Source organism: Ranitomeya variabilis, chromosome 2 (assembly GCF_051348905.1).
Source record: "Ranitomeya variabilis isolate aRanVar5 chromosome 2, aRanVar5.hap1, whole genome shotgun sequence".
In the NCBI taxonomy this organism is placed as follows: domain Eukaryota; kingdom Metazoa; phylum Chordata; class Amphibia; order Anura; family Dendrobatidae; genus Ranitomeya; species Ranitomeya variabilis.
This window is the reverse complement of record NC_135233.1, coordinates 614,822,302-614,845,063: the sequence shown is the minus strand read 5'-3', so window position 1 is coordinate 614,845,063 and position 22,762 is coordinate 614,822,302. Positions and strand designations below refer to the sequence as shown.

The 22,762-nt window shown below is 44.3% G+C and overlaps 1 long non-coding RNA gene across 2 annotated transcripts in view; it reads left to right on the top strand.

The window, feature by feature from the left end:
* Window positions 1–2,039: 2,039 nt before the first annotated feature.
* LOC143807332 (uncharacterized) overlaps window positions 2,040–22,762 on the top strand; it is a 227,352-nt gene continuing 206,629 nt past the window's right edge. For both annotated transcript variants that reach the window (XR_013221699.1, XR_013221700.1), the window contains exon 1: window positions 2,040–2,188. This is a non-coding gene — a long non-coding RNA (uncharacterized LOC143807332). The remainder of the gene's footprint in view (window positions 2,189–22,762) is intronic.

Genomic DNA, 22,762 nt, shown 5'->3' with positions numbered 1-22,762 from the left:
AGATGTTTTTCTTTGAACAAAATGGCTTCTGTCTTCTCTCCTGACCCCACAGGCCAGACATATAAAGAATAACAGAGATTGTTGTATGCAAATTGCCTCTTCTGAGAAAAAGAGGACTTAACTCTATAGCGCCACCTGTTGGAAGTAGCGATCCTACAAGTCACAATCAACCCTCTAACGAGTCGTGCAATATGACTTAGGAAAAAAGCCAAATCAGTATCTCAATTCGCAGACACGGTGTTTCGGGCTGTTGGCCCTCGTCAGTGCGAAGCATGAGAACTGATTTGGCTAGGTGAGAGGCTCTGGACTGGGGTCTAAGGGGTATCGTTTCTCCTTATGGAGAGTGACATACCATCTCTAGCTTGTCAAGGTAAGGAGGCTTATATGATTTGGCTTTTATTCTAAGTCATATTGCACGACTCGTTAGAGGGTTGATTGTGACTTGTAGGATCGTTCTTCCAACAGGTGGCGCTATAGAGTTAAGTCCTCTTTTTCTCAGAAGAGGCAATTTGCATATTTAATTTCCCAGAGGAGCATTGTACGGCAAATAAGCCTCCTTACCTTGACAAGCCAGAGATGGTATGTCACTCTCCATAAGGAGAAACGATACCCCTTAGACCCCAGAGATTGTTGTCACATGCAGTATACAACCAAGACTTGCCACAAATTTCTGCAGCTCCTTTAATGTTGCTGTCGGCCTCTTACAAGCCTCTCGGAACAATTTTTTTCTTGTCTTTTTATCAAAATTTGAAGGAGGTCTTCATCTTCGCAATCCTCCATGTTAAATATAATGCTTTGGAATTTTTTTTTGTACTTTCTCTTGACTGATAGCTTTTAGCAATGAGATCCCTTTCCTATGTTGTCAGCTGTTTATGGTCTGTGTTTTTTGCTGAAAAATGCAAGTAAGCAATGTCAGCTTGTACCTGCAAATAAAAGGGAGTCATCCTAAAAAAAAACTAAGAAAATAATAGGATAGCATAGGAATACAATGGTGAGCCCGATGTCAGTTGTCCTGGTGTTATAGTGAATAACAGCGCATATTAGTCTCACTGTATATGTGCTATGGTTACACATGGACGAGGTCCAAATACAGATTATGGGATTGTTGCTTTGGTTTTCTTCTCACACAGTAGGTTAAGGTAACTATTCATCTCTGCTTCATTCCCTAGTTGTCATTACCATGGGAAAGTGTTTCCATCTTTGTCCAGACATTGGGATAAAATTAGATTTGTGTCCCCTTCCTTCTTGAGATAAGTGGGTGTCCAGAGTTCGGACCCAAGTGATCATTAAGTGATGACATACCCTGGCAATATGGGAATATTCCTACACCTGATCATTTGTTAACTTACCTTAAAGTGATCATTAAAGTGGTAAAAAGAAGACAAGGAAGGGGCAATGTGATGCCTTGTCTTCAAAGACCTGTTGAGTTCCCTGCCCTTCCAGCACTGTCTCCAGTGCTCTTCGCTAGTTTCCGTGCACTTAGCTCACAGAGAACGTAGCGCATATCGCACATGACCGCTGCAGCCAATCAGTGGCCTTACCAGTCTCATATCAGACACCGCACTTCACTGCAACAGCCAAGTACACAGACACCAGCAAGGACCGCAGGAGTGATCGCTGTGGAATCGCAGGGGACTCATCAGGTGAGCGATGCTTCCTACATATCATTCTTCCTCCTTTTCTCACTTTTTTCACAAGCTTGGAAAGCTCCTTTACGGGGAGAATGCTCTTTCAGCTGCACTTTTGTGCTTTTCGTCGGTTCCTGAGTTCTGCAGAGTCGTCCTCGTATGAATAAATAATGGTGATTATATCCCATGATTTGCGCAGAGAAGGATGCGTCCTGACAGCCGGGATCAGGAGTTACTATTCTCGCACGTTGAAGTTTTCCTTTTCTTTGACATTGATACTTTTTTTTTTCCTGTTTTGTTGGGAGTAAGAAAAGTACAGATTGCCAGCAGCGGTGTCTAACGCTGATTAATATTTAACCGCGTCACAAGACTGGAATCACAATGGTTGACATTAAGATGCGAGCAGTAAAATGTTTGTGTGCTTCTCTGCAAACTTTACTATATCAACTTCTCTGTAAAAGTTTCTAGGACAGAAGACTCTGGGGACGAAGTGACCCAGATCTAAAGGAAGAGAAATCATCTGGGAAAAGAGATAAAATCCACATGCAGATGGACAACAGGTAACTTATCTCCCACCACATAGAGCCAAGACTGAAAATACCCAGGGGCTCCTCCTGGTTTCAAACTATATGGTAGAACATAAGCATCTGCTGATATATAGGGGTATGGTATAACCTGGGTATCTCCTGTGTATAATGATATATGTACGACTGCTATAACCTGAGCATCTCTTGTATGTAATATGCACAGCTGGTATAACCTGGGTATCTCCTGTATATAATAATACATGTACAGCTGCTATAACCTGGCCATTTCCTGTATGTAATATGTACAGCTGATATAACCTGGGTATCTCCTGTATATAATGATATCTGTACGGCTGGTATAACATGGGCATCTCCTGTATATAATGATATATGTGCAGCTGGTATAACCTGGGTATCTCGTGTATATAATTATATATGTTCAGCTGGAATAACCTGGGTATCTCCTGTATATAATGATATATGTACAGCCGGTATAGCCTGGGTATCTCATGTATATAATTATATATGCACAGCTGGTATAACATGGGTATCTCTATACTTTGCTCTAAACCATCCCATTGAAGCGCTGGAAGGATGTTTAGGGTCATTGTCTTGCTGAAAGGTGAACCGGCGCCCCAGCCTCAAGCCTTTTGCAGCCTCTGACAGGTTTTCACCAAGGATTGTCCTGTATTTATCTCTATCTATCAACTCTGACCAGTTTCCCTGCCCCTACTGAAGAAAAGCCTTTCACAGCAGGATGCTGCCACCACCATGCGTGATGGCAGGGATGGTGTTTTAACGATGATGTGTAGTGTTAGTTTTCTGCCACACATAGCATTTTACATTTAGTCCAAAAAGTTTTCCTTTGGTCTCGTCTGACCAGAGCCCCTTCTCCCACATGCTCGCAGTGCCCCCTACATGGCTCTTTGTGAACTGCAAACAGGAGTTTTTATGGCATTCAAAAATGTCTTACTTCTTGCCGCTCTTCCATAAAAGCCAGATTTGTGGTGTATACGACTAATACTTGTCCTGTGAACTGATTCTATCCTCGGAGTTGTGGATCTCTGCACCTCCTTCACAGTGACCATGGGCCTCTTGGCTGCTTCTCTAGTTAGTGCTCCCTTTGCTTGGGATGTCAGGTTAGGTGACGGCCATGTCTTGGTAGATTTGCAGTTGTGCTATACTCCTTATATTTCTGGATGATGGATTGCACAGTGCTCCATTAGAGGTTCAGAGCTTGGACTATTTTTTTTATAACCTAACTGTGATGACACATCATTTTATCTTAATTAATCAGACGTCTATTTTCAGTAAGCCAGGAGGAATAGACTGTTATCTACACTCACCGGCCACTTTATTAGGTACACCTGTCCAACTTCTTGTTAACACTTAATTTCTAATCAGCCAATCACATGGCGGCAACTCAGTGCATTTAGGCATGTAGACATGGTCAAGACAATCTCCTGCAGTTCAAACCGAGCATCAGTATGGGGAAGAAAGGTGATTTGAGTGCCTTTGAACGTGGCATGGTTGTTGGTGCCAGAAGGGCTGGTCTGAGTATTTCAGAAACTGCTGATCTACTGGGATTTTCACGCACAACCATCTCTAGGGTTTACAGAGAATGGTCCGAAAAAGAAAAAAAATCCAGTGAGCGGCAGTTCTGTGGGCGGAAATGCCTTGTTGATGCCAGAGGTCAGAGGAGAATGGGCAGACTGGTTCGAGCTGATAGAAAGGCAACAGTGACTCAAATCGCCACCCGTTACAACCAAGGTAGGCCTAAGAGCATCTCTGAACGCACAGTGTGTCGAACTTTGAGGCAGATGGGCTACAGCAGCAGAAGACCACACCGGGTACCACTCCTTTCAGCTAAGAACAGGAAACTGAGGCTACAATTTGTACAAGCTCATCGAAATTGGACAGTAGAAGATTGGAAAAACGTTGCTTGGTCTGATGAGTCTCGATTTCTGCTGCGACATTCGGATGGTAGGGTCAGAATTTGGCGTAAACAACATGAAAGCATGGATCCATCCTGCCTTGTATGGAGCATCTTTGGGATGTGCAGCCGACAAATCTGCGGCAACTGTGTGATGCCATCATGTCAATATGGACCAAAATCTCTGAGGAATGCTTCCAGCACCTTGTTGAATCTATGCCACGAAGAATTGAGGCAGTTCTGAAGGCAAAAGGGGGTCCAACCCGTTACTAGCATGGTGTACCTAATAAAGTGGCCGGTGAGTGTATATGTTGACTTTTGAATTTATGTGTTTCTTTCTAGTTGGTCAAGAAAACACACACAGACTTTTGTTTGTACAAGCTTGTAATATTGTCTTGTAAGTTGATATTTGATGTAACATACTGTGCTGTTATCCTGAATGACTAGTGATGTTTGTTGATATGTTGATTACACATTGTCAAGGCCACCTAGCTTGTTGACTTGCAAAGCAGAGGAGTAAAAATGATGCAAATTGATTAAATTGTCAAACAATGTGAGTCAACCTCATCCCATCTTTCTCTTGACCTCTGGATGCTGGTTTGAAGGTCAGTTGTTAACTATAAAAAGAGTAGATGCCCCTCTGTAACAGAGATATCTCCAGACTTCAAGGCAGCCAAAAGATCGAAAGAACGAGAGACTGTCTACAGGACAGTCATGGCTTCATGATAAGGGACACTCAGCTGGAAGAATATAGATCTGCTCCATTGATCAGTGGCGAACTATGGATACGTCTGGAGTAGTCAGGATTTGGACCCACTGGTCGCCTGAGTCCCAAAGATACATTTGTGGTGGCCATGAATCAGACCCGCCAGTTGCCTGTCTCCAAAGAGATGTTCGGAGAAGCCAGGTTGTGACCCTCTTGGCAACTAGCCTTGTAGCTGAATGGACTGTCATCTTCCTAAGATTGTCGATACCTCCTCTCTGTGTATGTGCCTCAGGTAGGGCAGTTGGCCCTGGAATCTCTGGTTGGATGATCCCTGGACTATGCCGTTTCGACTAGCGAACCAGGGTGCCCCCTGACCCCCTGTGTCTCCACACTAACCCTGCTTTACTCTTCACAGCTTTATCCCTGACCTCTCTGGTGGGCTCCTTGATTTTCATGATGGTATTTGATCCCTAATGTTCTCACACAACCCTCAGAGACCATCACAGAACAGCTGTAGTTATACTGAGGAGAAATAACATCCAGGTGGACGCAATGTACTAATCAGGTGACTTCTGGAGGCGATTGGTCACTTAGGATTTTATTTAGGGGGATCAGACTACAGGGAGGCTAAATACAAATGCACTTCTAATTTTTCAGATTTATATTCTTAAAATAATTAGAAATCATTGTATCATTTCCTTTACATGTCACAAATACTTGTTACATTGTGTTGTATGACATAGAATCCAAATAAAGTTAAGTTTGTGGGTGTAAAGTGAAAAAATATGAAAAAAGTTCATGGGGTATGAATACTTTTTCATGGCACTGTATTCAATGGGTATTCAGGTTTCCTTGGAGATTACACAGAGATAAATGATGGAGGACGGGAAGGGTCCAGATCCCACAATTTGATAATTAACTTTTCTTTGTAAATGGAATTAAAAGTGGAAACAAAGAATCAAAATCTCCAAATAGCTCAGTCATCAGCGGCCACACATGGAGTCGGTGCGTTTTTCCTGAGCGCTTGTGCAGGTATTACAAAAGCTAATCATGTTTACATGTCACTCCACTGCCACGAGGACTTGTCAGTAATTCCGGGTCTTGTCACAATCCGTCTCCAGCCTCAATCAGCCCGCCGAGCGGCGACAATGGCTCCTCGTAATGGTTTTACTGATGGGAATGAGGGAGTGATGTGGACTATTGATTTAACGCAATGGACTGATTTCTTCTTGGGATTAGATGCGCCGGTTTCACACTCCACTATTGTGAGTTAATCTGACAGGCAGAATTGCCACCTTTACCCAGCGAGCTGTAGGTGCTCGCCGCAATCCTTCGCCGCGGCAGAGTGTCGTATCCTGAAATGGTTTTCTATAAATAGATGTATACACTTGGGATCCCGCTCAGATCTCGAAGGCACAAGCGTCTGTCCTCATTAGGATTCAAGCGGTACATATGTAGTTGGCTCTATAATGTTGCCTCTGACATATAGTTAATGCAAAGGCTGGGAAATTGAAAAGCTGCCACTAGGCATCTACATAAACTGGAGCGAGCGGCTTTATGGGAACGGACAGTATTCATGAGGAGCTGCTAACAGGACCCTCTACCTTTAGGGTCGGTGCTGCTGCATTGTGTCATTGTGTATCTCTCAGAAGGTGAATCTGATCAGCAAAGTATGTCACTTTTTAGGAGTGGAGTAGCTGTAAGGGGTTCCTCAGTAGTGGAAGTGTGTTTTAGAGTATCCCTAATAGAAAAGTGGTTGTGAAATACAACATTAGGATATTTATTGGAGGAGTGTTTCTGTTTCCACCGGAGGGTGCAGGAATAGCGCTCACACCCAGGCCCTGGTGCCTTATGTGGGTCAAAGACCCTCTGTGCCTCAACTGATTTATTGTAGCAAAAAGACAGTCCATCAGAAAGAATTGTCTAGACTGGATACAATTGTAGCAAATTCATGACGGAGGTTTCCAGGCATATGACATTGATGGGCTCTCCCCAAGACAGTTCATCAATATCAGATCTGTGCAGTTCGGACTTACAGCACCCCCACCGATCAGCTGTTATTAGCTGTGGCGGCTGGATGTAAACATATGCACAACTCCATTCAATGTTCAATATACCCATGTCATATTCATTGTGCAGTGGGAGCAGCTAGGTACTGTTGATCAGCTCCTATTCTCATGTCATATTCAATGTGTAGTGAACGCAGCCAGGTACTGCTGATCAGCTCCTATTCTCAAGTTATATTCAATGTGTAGTGGTCGCAGCCAGGTACTGTTGATCAGCTCCTATTCTCATGTCATATTCAATATGTAGTGGTCGCAGCTAGGTACTGTTGATCAGCTCCTATTCTCATGTCATATTCAATGTGTAGTGATCACAGCCAGGTACTGCTGATCAGCTCCTATTCTCAAGTCATATTCAATGTGTAGTGATCGCAGCCAGGTACTGTTGATCAGCTCCTATTCTCATGTCATATTCAATGTGTAGTGATCGCAGCCAGGTACTGCTGATCAGCTCCTATTCTCAAGTCATAGTCAATGTGAAGTGATCGCAGCCAGGTACTGTTGATCAGCTCCTATTCTCATGTCATATTCAATGTGCAGTGGTTGCAGCCAGGTACTGTGGATCAGCTCCTATTCTCATGTCATATACATTGTGTAGTGGTCACAGCCAGGTACTGCAGATCAGCTCCTATACTCATGTCATATTCATTGTGTAGTGGTCGCAGCTAGGTACTGCTGATCAGCTCCTATTCTCATGTCATATTCAATGTGTAGTGGTCGCAGCCAGATACTGTTGATCAGCTCCTATGCTCATGTCATATTCATTGTGTAGTGGTCGCAGCCAGATACTGCTGATCAGCTCCTATTCTTATAACATTTTCAGTGTGTAGTGGTCGCAGCCAGGTATTGCTGATCAGCTCCTATTCTCATGTCATATTCAATGTGCAGTGGTTGCAGCCAGCTACTGTGGATCAGCTCCTATTCTCATGTCATATTCAATGTGTAGTGGTCACAGCCAGGTACTGCAGATCAGCTCCTATACTCATGTCATATTCATTGTGTAGTGGTCGCAGCCAGGTACTGCTGATCAGCTCCTATTCTCATGTCATATTCAATGTGTAGTGATAGCAGCCCAGTACTTTTGATCAGCTCCTATTCTCATGTCATATTCATTGTGTAGTGGTCGCAGCCAGGTACTGCTGATCAGCTCCTATTCTTATAACATTTTCAGTGTGTAGTGGACGCAGCCAGGTACTGCTGATCAGCTCCTATTCTCATGTCATATTCAATGTGCAGTGGTCGCAGCCAGGTACTGTTGATCAGCTCCTATTCTCATGTCATATTCATTGTGTAGTGGTCGCAGCCAGGTACTGCTGATCAGTTCCTATGCTCATGTCATATTATGACGAAGGCTGACGCCGAAACGCGCGTCGGGGTCGGGCGCATCCAGGAGACAGTCTTTCATACCACCCACAGGTAATGTTGTTTGTGGCCATAATTATAGCATGACACATCAGCAGCATGCATTCTAGTCTTTGAATATTCATTAGCGTTTGCTATCTTTACCTTGAGTAACCCTGCACTTGCACCTTATCATCTTTACTGTGTACCTTTATACACACACTTGCCGCATTATTTCCTGTGGATACTAATTTGCTACTATTGGTGCCATGTATGTATTTATTTATATTGTTGACCTATGCATTATCATGAGGCACCTTAATGTATCGTATAAATACTTTTCCATCTCCTGGAGTAGTGCCCTTCTGTTTGGTATCCCCCTCCCTCACCAGATGGTGTATCATATCTTTAATAAATATATCATTATTTAATTTGGGCATGGATTCGGTTCCTTTTGTTCTCTTTTTCTGCTTATAACATTTCCGAGTTGTTCACCACTCAGTCCATGTTGGTATACGTAGTAGCTATAATTGAGAAAATTTTGTTTTGCATATAGTTTTCGATTGATTGATTTATTTTGTACGTATACCCTGCCTTGAGCTTTATCTTATCTTCATGTCATATGTCATATTCAGTGTGTAGTGGTCGCAGCCAGGTACTGTTGATCAGCTCCTATTCTCATGTCATATTCAATGTGTAGTGGTACTGCAGATCAACTCCTGTTCTCGTGTCATGCCGCTCAATGTGTAGCAGCCGCTGCATGGTACTGCAGATCAGCTGTTATATGGGTGAATAGAAGCTGATCTATAGTACTCGGCAGTTTCTTTACAGTCGCCCTCCCTTAGGGTATGTTTCCACGTTCAGGAAACGCTGCGTGTTTGACGCTGCGCAGAGCCGCACCGTCAAACCCGCAGCGTCCAGATGTTACAGCATAGTGGAGGGGATTTTATGAAATCCCGTCTCCACTATGCGTGATAACACGCACCCAGCGGCCCTGCGATTCCGGACATGCGGCGCGTCTTTTAAGATCGCAGCATGTCCGTTTACCTTGCGGCGACGCTGCACCGCCGCAAGGTAAAACACAGGGCCCTATGTGTGGGGTGCGATGATGCCGGATGTGTGCAATGAACACATCCGGCATCATCGCGTCACAGAAGGGGGTGGAGCTTAGGGCGGAGCGGGTTTGCCGCTCCGTCCAAACCGCCGGCCATCCTGAAGGTGGACACGTACCCGCTTTTCAGTGCCATGTGTCGGTCCCGACTGATCTGATATTGATGACTTATTTAGTGGATAGGTCATCAATATTGTTTACCTGGAGAACCCATTCATCTGTGAGTTTATTAGGTCTGTACAGGTTTACAATTAACAGACAATACCATGAATGTTCTCAATCACTTACAGCAAGCAGATATATTATGAAAATATAAACTTAAAGGAACTTCCCACTAAAAAAATATTTAAATGTGTTTAAAATCTAAATATATCAGATATTAGTACAAATCGTACTGTCCTGATTTCCAGATATCAGCACTGGTCCCAGCAGGTGTGTCATGAATCCCCAATGGCTAGGGATAGCACAGGACAAGCAAAGTATAACAAATATCGGACGAGCTCTAGGGTGATGGAACCTGGGCTGACCGCTGCCCTACGCCTGACAAACGCAACTAGAGATAGCCAGGGAGCGTGCCTACGTTGGTTCTAGACGCCACGCACCAGCCTAAGAGCTAACTAGTACTGCAGAGAAAACAAAGACCTCACTTGCCTCCAGAGGAATTAACCCCAAAAGGTATAGTTGCCCCCCACATGTATTGACGGTGAAATGAGAGGAAGGCACACACATAGAGATGATGTATATAGCTTTAGCAAATTGAGGCCCGCTGTAAACTAGAAAGCAGAGCGATACAAAAGGGGACTGAGCGGTCAGCAAAAAACCCTAATCAAAAAAACCATCCTGAGATTACAAGAACCCATGTGCCAACTCATGGCACATGGGGAGAACCTCAGTCCACTAGAGCAACCAGCTAGCATAGAGACATTCTAAGCAAGCTGGACCAAAAACCAAACAACTGAAAATCAGCACTTAGCTTATCCTGAAAGATCTGGGAGCAGGTAGGCAGGAACCAAACAGAGCACATCTGAACACATTGATAGCCGGCAAGGGAAATGACAGAAAGGCCAGGTAAAATAGGAAACACCCAGCCTCTGATGGACAGGTGGAAACCAAAGGCCGCAACCCACCAAAGTCACCCAGTACCAGCAGTAACCACCAGAGGGAGCCCACAAACAGAATCCACAACACAGGTGCACAGGTCCCAGATTTGCCCTGGCTGTCCGGATTTTTTTGGAAACAATATGGGCAAATTCAGAACTTTCCAGGACCAGAAAGGGACACAAATGTGCGCTCCAGTGTTGGTTGGGTGGGACCAGCGAGGTGATGCAACGTCCCAAAATCAGCAATTTCAGTGTTGGTATTTAGACACAGCTGCTGCAGTTACAGTGATGGCCCCAGGACGTCTGTCTCTTCTGCGTCAAACCGTTGTTCTTGAAGACATATTAGGGTCTTAGGTTTGAACAGAGTTTTTAATTCATGGACTTGGATTTACTAAAAATATCCATATAAAAACTCCATGAAAACTTCATGAAGGAAAAAACAAATACATCCTTTTTCAGAGAGATTTCTTATTTTCCTCTCTTTTTATGACCCTGATGAGATGGGTGCATTGTGTATTGCAACTTGTACCTCTCTTACCTTACCTTCCTTTGGTGGATCGGTGATAACTTTTAATGATGGGATCAACCATTTAGCAAGTGCTGGGGCTCTATTTAATGGTGCAGCATCAGACACATAAACTTTGCAGAAGAGATACTTTCCAGAAGGGGTTTGAGGAGATTTGCCAGCTCTTTGGAGAATCTCTCCTTTTTCCAGAAGCCTCCCAGACATTTGGGTAGAGGAGACAAGTATGACACAGACCTGAATATCTGCACTGACTTCACTTTTGGCAGCGTGAATAAAGCAAAGCATTTTGTAGTTGCTGCAATTGATAGTTATGATTTTGTAATGCCTAGCAGTCAATATGTTAAATGCAAAAAATGCTGGAACCATCAAACACTTTATGGCGGCGTAACATAAGACGGTAAATATTGGCGAGCCGCTCGTCTTTCTAGCGCTGAGATGTGGAGTAATGCTTTCAACTGGGAAAGATAAATGATGATGGGGCCTGATTAATAAATTATAAAGAATCTTCTGCTAAACCGCCGCTCACCCGTATAACCTCGCTTCCTTTTTCATGGTAATGGCCCTCAGCCCAGTGCATTATCCATGCGAAATTCTAATTTCTTGACGCCTCCCCACAACCAAATGAATAACATTCTCTTATCTGGAAATATGCGGATATGGGCATGAATTGGAACAAGACATTAGACCATAATTACACATTCTCCGTAACCTTTCTGGCTGCAGATCTAAAGGTCTGTTAGTGTTTTCAATTAGCGCCATTTATTTTGCCTCAGAGTTCATCCTCGAGAATCCCGCTCGCCATTTACGCCTCATCCCTGAATTTTTTTATTTATTTTTTTTAAAATTCCACCACCTCATTAACGATGCCGATCACATACAGATATTAAAATACAGAGCAAATGCGAAACTCCAGCAAATTGTTGGATGAGTCGCTTCTCCCTCGGTGATTATTGAAAGCTATGACCACAATCTCAAGATTTTATTTTATGGACTAGTGAGTGCTCAACCAGCAGATTTATAGCCGTAGAAATATGCGATTTTCAGTGGACGGCTGATTGGCGTCTCTTGAAGTTTATTTTATCAGTTTCTGGGGTGGGAGAGTTTTCTTTACAGAAGTGACATTTCCTGCAAGAATCTACAATAACCCAGATTATAACAGCATCACTGCAACTACTGTGCAGCACAGAGGGGCCACCTTAGATGGGGGCAGTAAATGTAAGTAGTATATAAGTAGTATATATTGTGGGGTCCTGAATAGACCCCATAGCGGCCCCCTGAGCCTCCATACTGTCCAAATTACTGCACAATTTTTTTTATGTAAATGAATCATTGTGTGAGTGAAGGTTCTATAATTTTCTAGGATACTTTAGGTTTCAATATCACGTCTTATTTAAAATCTCTGCTTGCTGTCAGCAGATGGAAACATCACAAGCTGAATCTTTAGTCTTTACAAAAAGCATCCTGATACTATGTCTCCAGTATTGCAATGTGAACATGCTTGTTCACAGCTGAAGGTTTGCCACAGTTGTATCTAGTCTGGACCCTCTGGTGTGATCAGCAGCAGTTTACTACAGTGTGTCAGCCTGGAGTTCAGAGGATTGACTAGTCTGGATAAAATTGTAGCAAATTTTTAGCTTATTTCGTCAATGGAAAGAAGAAAGGACTATCACATGTTGTAGCTGTAAGATTTATCTGCAGCTGCTCCCTTAGTACCTACAGTTGCTCTCCTACGATTATCAGCTGCTCTTCTATGACTTGCAGCTGTTTTCCTACTACTTGCAGATGCTCTCCTATTACTTGCAGATGCTCTCCTACTACTTGCAGCTGCTCTTCTTAGGCTGCCGTCACACTAGCAGTATTTGGTCAGTATTTACATCAGTATTTGTAAGCCAAAACCAGGAGTGGGTGATAAATGCAGAAGTGGTGCATGTGTTTCTATTATACTTTTCCTCCAATTGTTCCACTCCTGGTTTTGGCTTACAGATACTGATGTAAAATACTGACCAAATACTGCTAGTGTGACGGCAGCCTTATACTGTACTTGCAGCTGCTCTCATAATACTTGCTGCTATCTTACTAGTGCAGACGCTCTCCTACTACTTGCAGCTGCTCTCCTATTACTTGCTGCTCTCTTATTATTTGCAGCTGCTCTCCTATTACTTGCAGCTGATCTCCTACTACTTGCAGCTGCTATCCTACTATTATTAGCTGCTTTTCTACTACTTGCAGCTGCTTTCCTACTACTTGCAGCTGCTCTCCTATTACTTGCTGCTCTCTTACTACTTGAAGATGTCTCCTACTGAAACGGGAGTGGTGGAACCACTGTGCCATGGTCCGAGGAGAGCCTGGAGGGGCTTAACTAGGTTAGCACCTGATTCTTCACTAGATCCCCTAGCGGTGGGGCTAGGCTTGGCTCATGATGAACACCAGGTGCTACACCAAGACAGACCTTGGGTGCAAGGCAGCTGACCCCCAAGGGACAGGTAGCTGGAACAGCCCCGTAGGAGAATACAGTTGATACAGGCAGGCATGGCAGGAACACAGGAATCACAGATTTAGGCTGGTCCGGCTGGTATACAGATAAGCACTGGCACGAGTGGGCTAGTCTAGCTGGTATACAGATAAGCACTGGCAGGTGCAGACTGGTATAGATGGAATACAGATAAGCACTGGCAGGTGCGAGCTGGTTTGGCTGGTATACAGATAAACACTGGCAGGTGCGGGCTGGTTTGGCTGGTATACAGATAAGCACTGGCAGGTGCAGGCTGGTCTGACTGATATACAAATAAGCACTGGCAGGTGCGGGCTGGTCTGGCTGAAATACAGTGAGAGCAGGCAATTACCGGCTGGTAGGCAGGTACTGGACAGATAGACTGACTGGCGGGTACTGGGGACCTCACAACAAGCAAGTGTGCAGAGGACTAGCTATACGCATTGTTCAGGCACTTCCTTCCAGGTGGAGATGCCTTAAATAATAAGTGTCTCCCAGTCACTGGCTGGAGACACTTCAGGATGTGCACGCGGCCCATTTAAGAAGGAGGGAGCACACGTGTGCATGCCCTAAGTACAGTGCCCGAAGATCTGCGTGCCAAGCGCAGACCTCATGCAGTAGCCGGAGAAGGAGGAAGTGAAGGACAGGGGCCACAGTGGTAAGTGAGTTGGCGTCTCTGTTGGGGGAAAGGAGTAGCGTACAGGGACACCAGCACATGACTGCTCTTCTGGCCTAAACTGTGCTCTCCGATGCTGCAAAACAGAAGAACACAAGGGCACTGGAGCTGGCCGAATCCAGCCAGCTTCAAAGCAGCACTTTCAAGCTTTAGAGCAAAGATCTTGCAGGCGCTGCCCTCCTTGCTTTGGAAACCAGAAAATTTTGCCATAAACTGCAGAGGTGGCGACGAGCAGTACACAATAGACTAAAAAAATATCTCCGTTCTTGAGACTTGAGAGGATTTAAAAAAAAATAAGAGCTAAATAGCCAAGTTGGGCGTTTTTTCAAGCTCTTTATAATTCCACCCATTCATGATGAGGAGTAAGTCCCTTAAAGGGGTTAAATAACCTCCAACGGCTGCAGGTAAAGCCTATGGTACTCAGTAAGGGGGTGAATTCCCAGTGAACCAGACCCGGAATCGCTGCCGTGTGAAATCTAACATGACAGCCCGGTTTCACGTTAGTGATGACATGTCATCAGCAGTGAATTAGACATGACACGGTGGCTTTGAGATACTGGAGGAGAAGACATCTCTGAGGAGGAGGAGGAATCGGCAGAGCTGAGAATTGCAATCAGTACAGAGCCGCGCCGCGGAGCAAGAGGCCTGTCCTGTGCGAGCACGGCCGCGGACGGTGAGATTGAAACGCCGTATGTTCACTCCTGACAGGTCAGATTCTCCGGGGCAGAGACTGGAACTGAACATTGCAGATATTCGACATGAATCTTTCATCTCCATACACGTTGTTCACACAGATGGACCCGTCCTGAGAGCCGGCGCTGACGCATTCATACATTACACAGACTTTTCTGAATTCTGGAAGCCTTGTCCACTCCAGATTGGAGAAATGAACCTGATGACTTATGCTTCAGATTCTAGATGAAAAAATACAACTGAAAATATAGAAAGCCTAAAACCATGTTCCCAAGTGTGAGAACAATGCGAATATTTCACTTCATTTTACAAAACACTCAGTAACAATCTGCTCCGATACATTGTTCTCAAGTGTGAAAACTCTGCGATATATGCTCCTCCAATTATTGCCTTTTTTTTCTGCATTTTCCCCTTTTTAATGCATTTGGTGCAAATTTTACAGTGTTTTTATTTGCAATTTTTAGTGCAGAAAATGTTGTATTATGCACCCAAAAACACGATTTCAGTTTTTTTTAAATGTATTTTTTTCAGGTTACCTATAAAAAACATGATACCAAACAATGTGCATTTCCACAGCGTCTTTAACCGCACAGTGGGCAGGAGCATGAACTGGTAAATGCAGCCGATTACCTGCACACACGTGAAAAAATGCATAGAAAAAAACGCAGCAATTTTGCTACTTGGGAAAATGGCTTCAGTGAACTGGAATGTTCCTGTTGACAGTCGTCGGATAGAAACGTGGTCATACCCCTGCTGTGAACGATGTGCGACATGTTTCTCTATGAGGCTGCTTTGCCTTTCCGCATTTGTTCACTGACCGTTAGCTAAAATCTTGAAAATGTTGATTAATTGCAACATGAATAATTAGAACTAGGAATGGATGTGGAATTTTGCTGACTACATACTTCTTTAAGGGGTTATTTCCTGGTCGGCTTTCCTGCATCCCAGCTTCCTGGTTGCTGGGGACGGGGCACTCCAGCTTGATTGACAGCTCAGACAAGCGGCATCACTGTGAGCTCTCCGATTCTTTTATATGGGGCAGTTTTGCTTCTGTAGCAGTGATACTATCGTTGGATGAATCGGGAGCTAAAAGTGCGCTCCAGCAATCCCAACCACCTTCTGAGCAAGATAGAGCTTGTAAGCACTGCACATGCTCGGCCACCACTGCTATACTAAAGAGGTGGTCAGTAACCTAGGCAATGAGCCACATAGGAAGCAAAGTTAGGATGCTGAATTTTGCAAGCACTTTGCACATTTACCTATGTAAGAGCTTGGGATTATGGGTGCATTAGTTTATACCTTTATTCTGCAGCGCTCCCGTCTGTGCCAGTTTTGGTGTCTTGAGTGTTTTGTGATAATGTCCTGTGATTTTATTTCACTCACCGCAGGTGCCATTATTTCCTCTTACGTTCTGCATGTCCTGGCACTGAGTGTTTACAGCCGCGGATGATGAGGAGCGGCTGCCAGGAGTAGCTGCAGTGCGACTGAGACCGCGATGGGCAGAGTTATCACCCATAGAAAGTAACTACAGAGGACTCTCAAACTTTCATCCTTTCTCTAAAACTACAGCTGTTCCCTGACGGCCGCACGTTGTGGCCTTTGTCCCCGACTTCCTTACAGAGAGTCAATATAAAGGTATTGTTACAGAAGAGGTTAAAATAGACATTCACATCATTGGGGCAGCACCAAGGGAAATACCGAGCACCTTAATAGACTCCATTCATGAATGGTCACAGCAGCACAGAGTATTTTAGTGACCCTTGTTACTACATGCAATTTCATTAGCTTGGAATAGGTTAGTTGAAGAAGCATGCAGCACAGAGTATTTCAGGAGAGCCATGTTCTGATCGTAGGCATAGAGGAGCACTATGAGTTAAAATGAATCGGCGGAGCGACAGTTCTTGGAGGAGGGGAGTGTGAATCTGTAATCAGGACAAGCACTCATCGGAGAGTTCTGCTAATTATAATTACTGCATGTTAAGAGCGACTTGTATTATTTATCAAATCAGTAAGGAAAGAGGATCATGTGTACAGGATGTAAAGCGATGCTATCTGCCGGGATAACAACGGCAGAGCGAGCTGGGGTCCCAGGAGGCTGCATGGGGGCCCACGACTTATTACATTTACATTACTGAAGTTCAGTCAGACTAGCAATTGACTAGCAAACTGCAACAACGGCCCAACAGCTGTGTAGACGTCCAGTAAGGGTGGACCACAAGTAGCAGCATGTCCATCTTTACAAGTCAGTATGGCAATTATGGTAAAACTATCACCATATATTACTATTGGTCAAATCACTCATTGCCTGTAATATAGAAGCCACATTACTGCGATAGTGCTAATGTAATAGTGTCAGTCACAATATACAGTCATACGAAAGTTACCTAACCTGGTGTCGAGTGTACAGAGAGATACCTAACCTGGTACCGAGTGTATAGAGAGATACCTAACCTGGTGCCAAGTGTACAGAGAGGTACCTAACCTGGTGCCGAGTGTACAGAGAGATGCCTAACCTGGTGTCGAGTGTAGAGAGTTACCTAACCTGGTACCGAGTGTACAGAGAGATGCCTAACCTGGTGTCGAGTGTAGAGAGTTACCTAACCTGGTATCGAGTGTACAGAGAGGTACCTAACCTGGTGCCGAGTGTACAGAGAGATGCCTAACCTGGTGTCGAGTGTAGAGAGTTACCTAACCTGGTATCGAGTGTACAGAGAGATACCTAACCTGGTACCGAGTGTATAGAGAGATACCTAACCTGGTGCCAAGTGTACAGAGAGGTACCTAACCTGGTACCGAGTGTACAGAGATACCTAACCTGGTGTCCAGTGTACAGAGAGATACCTAACCTGGTGCCGAGTGTTCAGAGAGATACCTAACCTGGTACCGAGTGTACAGAGAGATACCTAACCTCGTGTCGAGTGTACAGAGAGTTACCTAACCTGGTGCCGAGTGTACAGAGAGATACCTAACCTGGTACCGAGTGTACAGAGATACCTAACCTCGTGTCCAGTGTACAGAGAGATACCTAACCTGGTGCCGAGTGTACAGAGAGATACCTAACCTGGTACCGAGTGTACAGAGAGATACCTAACCTCATGTCGAGTGTACAGAGAGTTACCTAACCTGGTGCCGAGTGTACAGAGAGATACCTAACCTGGTACCGAGTTTACAGAGAGATGCCTAACCTGGTGCCGAGTGTAGAGATACCTAACCTGGTGTCGAGTGTAGAGAGTTACCTAACCTGGTGCCGAGTGTACAGAGAGATACCTAACCTGGTGCCGAGTGTACAGAGAGATGCCTAACCTGGTGTCGAGTGTACAGAGAGACACCTAACCTGGTACCAAGTGTACAGAGAGATACCTAACTTGGTGCTGAGTGTACAGAGAGATACCTAACCTGGCACCGAGTGTACAGAGAGATACCTAACCTGGTGCCGAGTGTACAGAGAGATACCTAACCTGGTGCCGAGTGTAGAGATACATAACCTGGTGCCGTGTGTACAGAGAGATACCTAACCTGGTACCGAGTGTACAGAGAAATACCTAACCTGGTGTCGAGTGTACAGAGAGATACCTAACCTGGTGCCGAGTGTAGAGAGAGATGCCTAACCTGGTGCCGAGTGTAGAGATACACAACTTGTGCTGAATGTTTTGCAGGCCTGGCACCAGCAGGTCTATACTGACATCTCTGGACTGTCACCAGTGGTGGAACTGGCACTGTCAGGTACAGGGAGATGTGAGAAATGTGCTTGGTATAACAGGTTCTCTATAATAAACTGGCACCAGTTCGGGGGCACAGCAGTGGCTTCTCTTGTGAATGATGCTGTGACATTATTAGGATGATGGAAACATTTTATTTCTGTCGTGTACACAATCAGATTGTGAGTCTTTATGATCCCGGCCCCGCTCTAATAGGCACTTTATGAAGCTGCTCATAAAATGGCCATTATTCTGGGAGAAGGAGAAGCGTTAATTGAATTGTCCAATCCCCGGCACAAATAAAAGATGCTGATAGAAGAGGCAAATTAAAACACATCTGGGACCCTCTTAACCGCGGCATCAAAAGGCCAGAGACAGAAGAGCCCGATGTAGATTAATATGACTATTATCAATCTGTGCAGCCCCAACCACCTGGCTAACGAGTACTGATAGATACAGTCAAATAACAAGGTACAGTGTGTATCTAGTTATAACGTACAGTGCGTAGTTATAATGTACAGTGTGTATCTAGTTATAATGTACAGTGTGTAGTTATAATGTACAGTGTGTATCTAGCTATAATGTACAGTGCGTAGTTATAATGTACAGTGTGTATCTAGTTATAATGTACAGTGTGTAGTTATAATGTACAGTGTGTATCTAGTTATAACGTACAGTGTGTAGTTATAATGTACAGTGTGTATCTAGTTATAATGTACAGTGCATAGTTATAATGTACAGTGTGTATCTAGTTATAACGTACAGTGCGTAGTTATAATGTACAGTGTGTATCTAGTTATAACGTACAGTGCGTAGTTATAATGTACAGTGTGTAGTTACCGTATAATGTACAGTGTGTATCTAGTTATAACGTACAGTGTGTAGTTATAATGTATCGAATGTATTTACTTACAATCTTCAACATTGAAATTGCAATATCAAGAAGGAAAAGTCTTGGAATTCTGGAAATAGAAGGATAGAGATGTAACTGATCTGGAAATGAGGAGAAAATGGAAACATTTTCAAAACATCTCGTCGTGACCACTTGGGCAATGCCACAAAGAGGTCTTCTCGAGGGAATGTCCCACCGGTCCTACTGCTTGGATTATGGTGTGGGGGGCATAATGTACGGTAGTTGTACCCGTCTTCATCCCTGGGCACTAACATCTCAATGTTACATTGGTTTAGTGGTAGAACCACTGGTTCAGCCATTTCTCCAAAGTGTCCCAGGAGCCATTTTTCGACATGACATTGTGAGGCTGCATGTCACTCATGTTACTGTGAGCAATATGTGTGGTCTAAATGTGCCACCATAGCTGCAGCGTCTCCAGACTTGTCTCCTGTTGATCACATTGGGGATGTTATTGGTCAGCAAGTGCACATTGAGGTGCCAGCAGTGGATCTTGATTACTTTCATCTCCATATATGTAATAATGTGATACTGCTTCTTCATTAGTATAGTGAGGTTGCTATACCCTGCCATAGTGCCCGTATAACAGTGTCAGTCAAAAAAACCATAAAAACTGCCAGCCATTGTGTTGCCCATGAATATGCCACTGAGTAGGTCTAATGTGCATTGCGGCCCAAAGGAAGCATGGCAAGAGTGGCGCCATAGGATTGGAATCTCATACATCCACCATGGAGTTCCTTGGCGATGGGCCTCTTATAGTACTGGGCACCCAGTAAGGATGCAAAATATTCCCAAAGCTTTTCTATTTTTGCTCGGATTTCTCTTATGGCTGTGAGCACAGGATAAGCAGTAGGATCCAATAACAGCGCTGCTGGCATTTCATCACAGATATCTGACAAAAGTGGGTCTAGTGGCCAGAGCAGATTGGAACAGCAGGCGACGTAATAGACTGTATATAATGGAAGGGAGCGAGGAACAAAACTCAAACAAACTCACAACAAACAAAAATACATTGTTTCCAATAAAGACTTGATTTACAAGAACGAGGCTCAGAAGTAAAGACCTGTGCGGCTGCACGGATAACGCCACCTCTTTCCATCGTCTTAATGATGCCGTGACTTCGTTCTCTGGGTAACGCGAAGCTGTGTCGCTGAACTGGCGAGTGGGCATGAATAGAATTTCTGTGACTTGATCTACCATCACTGGTCGTCTTTTGCTCGGTATTTGGTTTTATTGGAATACTTAGTTGCACCAGTGAATAAAAGATGTAAATCCTTCCGAAAAGTCGCCGATGATTGAGGGGAAGGCAACAAAACAGTCGTAAGAATATAAACCTTCTTAGAGGAAGCTTCCATCTAAGCTGTTCCCTGTTATTTTGACAGTTCCCAGTAACAACTGTAAATTTTACTATGGAGGAACATTTCTTCTAAAAGAAATCTAATTTTATTTTCTGGTTGGAAATTTTACTTACTACACACAGGTGCAAGGTATGATCGTTCCCTCTGCACCTGTTTAGATTGGTGCTTCAGGTGTCCTGGTGTGATTTGGTCTTGTAGTTCCTACTGTTTGTTGCTTTATTCCCTGGTGTCTTCTGGTTTGGTGCTTTGGTCCCTGGTGTCTAGTGACTTGTTGCTTTATTCCCTGGTGTCTAGTGCTTTGGTGTTTTAGTCCCTGGTGTCCAGTAGTTTGGTGCTTTAGTCCCTGGTGTCTAGTGGCTTGGTGCTTTAGTCTCTGGTGTCCAGTGGTTTGGTGCTTTATTCCCTTGTGTCTAGTGGCTTGATTCATTACTCCCTGGGGTCTAGTGCTTTGGTGTTTTAGTTCCTGGTGTCCAGTGGTTTGGTGCTTTAGTCCCTAGTGTCCAGTGATTTGGTGCTTTAGTTCCTGGTGTCTAGTGACTTGATGCTTTACTCCCTGGTGTCTTATAGTTTGGTGCTTTGGTCTCTGGTGTCTAGTGGTTTGATGCATTATTCCCTGGTGTCTGGTGGTTTGATGCTTTATTTCCTTGTGTCTAGTGGCTTGATGCATTAGTCCCTGGTATCTAGTGGCTTGATGCTTTATTCCCTTGTGTCTAGTGGCTTGATGCTTTATTCCCTGGCGTCTAGTGGCTTGATGCTTTATTCCATTGTGTCTAGTGGCTTGATGCATTAGTCCCTGGTGTCTAGTGGCTTGATGCTTTATTCCCTTGTGTCTAGTGGCTTGATGCTTTACTCCCTGGTGTCTAGTGGCTTGATGCTTTATTCCCTTGTGTCTAGTGGCCTCATGCATTAGTCCCTGGTGTCTAGTGTCTTGATGCATTACTCCCTGGTGTCTAGTGGCTTGATGCTTTATTCCCTTGTGTCTAGTGGCTTGATGCATTACTCCCTGGTGTCTAGTGGCTTGATGCTTTATTCCCTTGTGTCTATTAGCCTCATACATTAGTCCCTGGTGTCTAGTGGTTTGATGCTTTATTCTCTTGTGTCTAGTGGCTTGATTCATTACTCCCTGGGGTCTAGTGCTTTGGTGTTTTAGTCCCTGGTGTCCAGTGGTTTGGTGCTTTAGTCCCTGGTGTCCAGTGATTTGGTGCTTTAGTTCCTGGTGTCTAGTGATTTGATGCTTTACTCCCTGGTGTCTTACAGTTTGGTGCTTTGGTCCCTGGTGTCTAGTGGTTTGATGCATTACTCCCTGTTGTCTAGTGGCTTGATGCTTTATTCCCTTGTGTCTAGTGGCTTGATGCATTACTCCCTGGTGTCTAGTGGCTTGATGCATTATTCCTTGTGTCTAGTGGCTTGATGCTTTATTCCCTGGTGTCTAGTGGCTTGATGCTTTATTCCCTTATGTCTAGTGGCTTGATGCATTAGGCCCTGGTGTCTAGTGATTTGGTCCTTTAGTCCCTGGTATGTAGTGACTTTATGCTTTATTCCCTGGTGTCTTATAGTTTGGTACTTTATTCCCTGGTGTCTAGTGGTTTGATGCTTTATTCCCTTGTGTCTAGTGGCTTGATGCATTACTCCCTGGTGTCTAGTGGCTTGATGCATTACTTCCTGATGTCTAGTGGCTTGATGCTTTATTCCCTTGTGTCTAGTGGCTTGATGCATTACTCCCTGGTGTCTAGTGGATTGATGCTTCATTCCCTTGTGTCTAGTGGTTTGATGCTTTATTCCCTTGTGTCTAGTGACTTGATGCTTTATTCCCTGGTGTCCAGCGGTTTGGTGCTTTAGTCCCTGGTGTCCAGTGGTTTGGTGCTTTAGTCTCTGGTGTCTAGTGGTTTGATGCTTTATTCCCTTTTTTCTAGTGGCTTGATGCTTTATTCCCTGGCGTCTATTGGCTTGATGCTTTATTCCATTGTGTCTAGTGGCTTGATACATTAGTCCCTTGTGTCT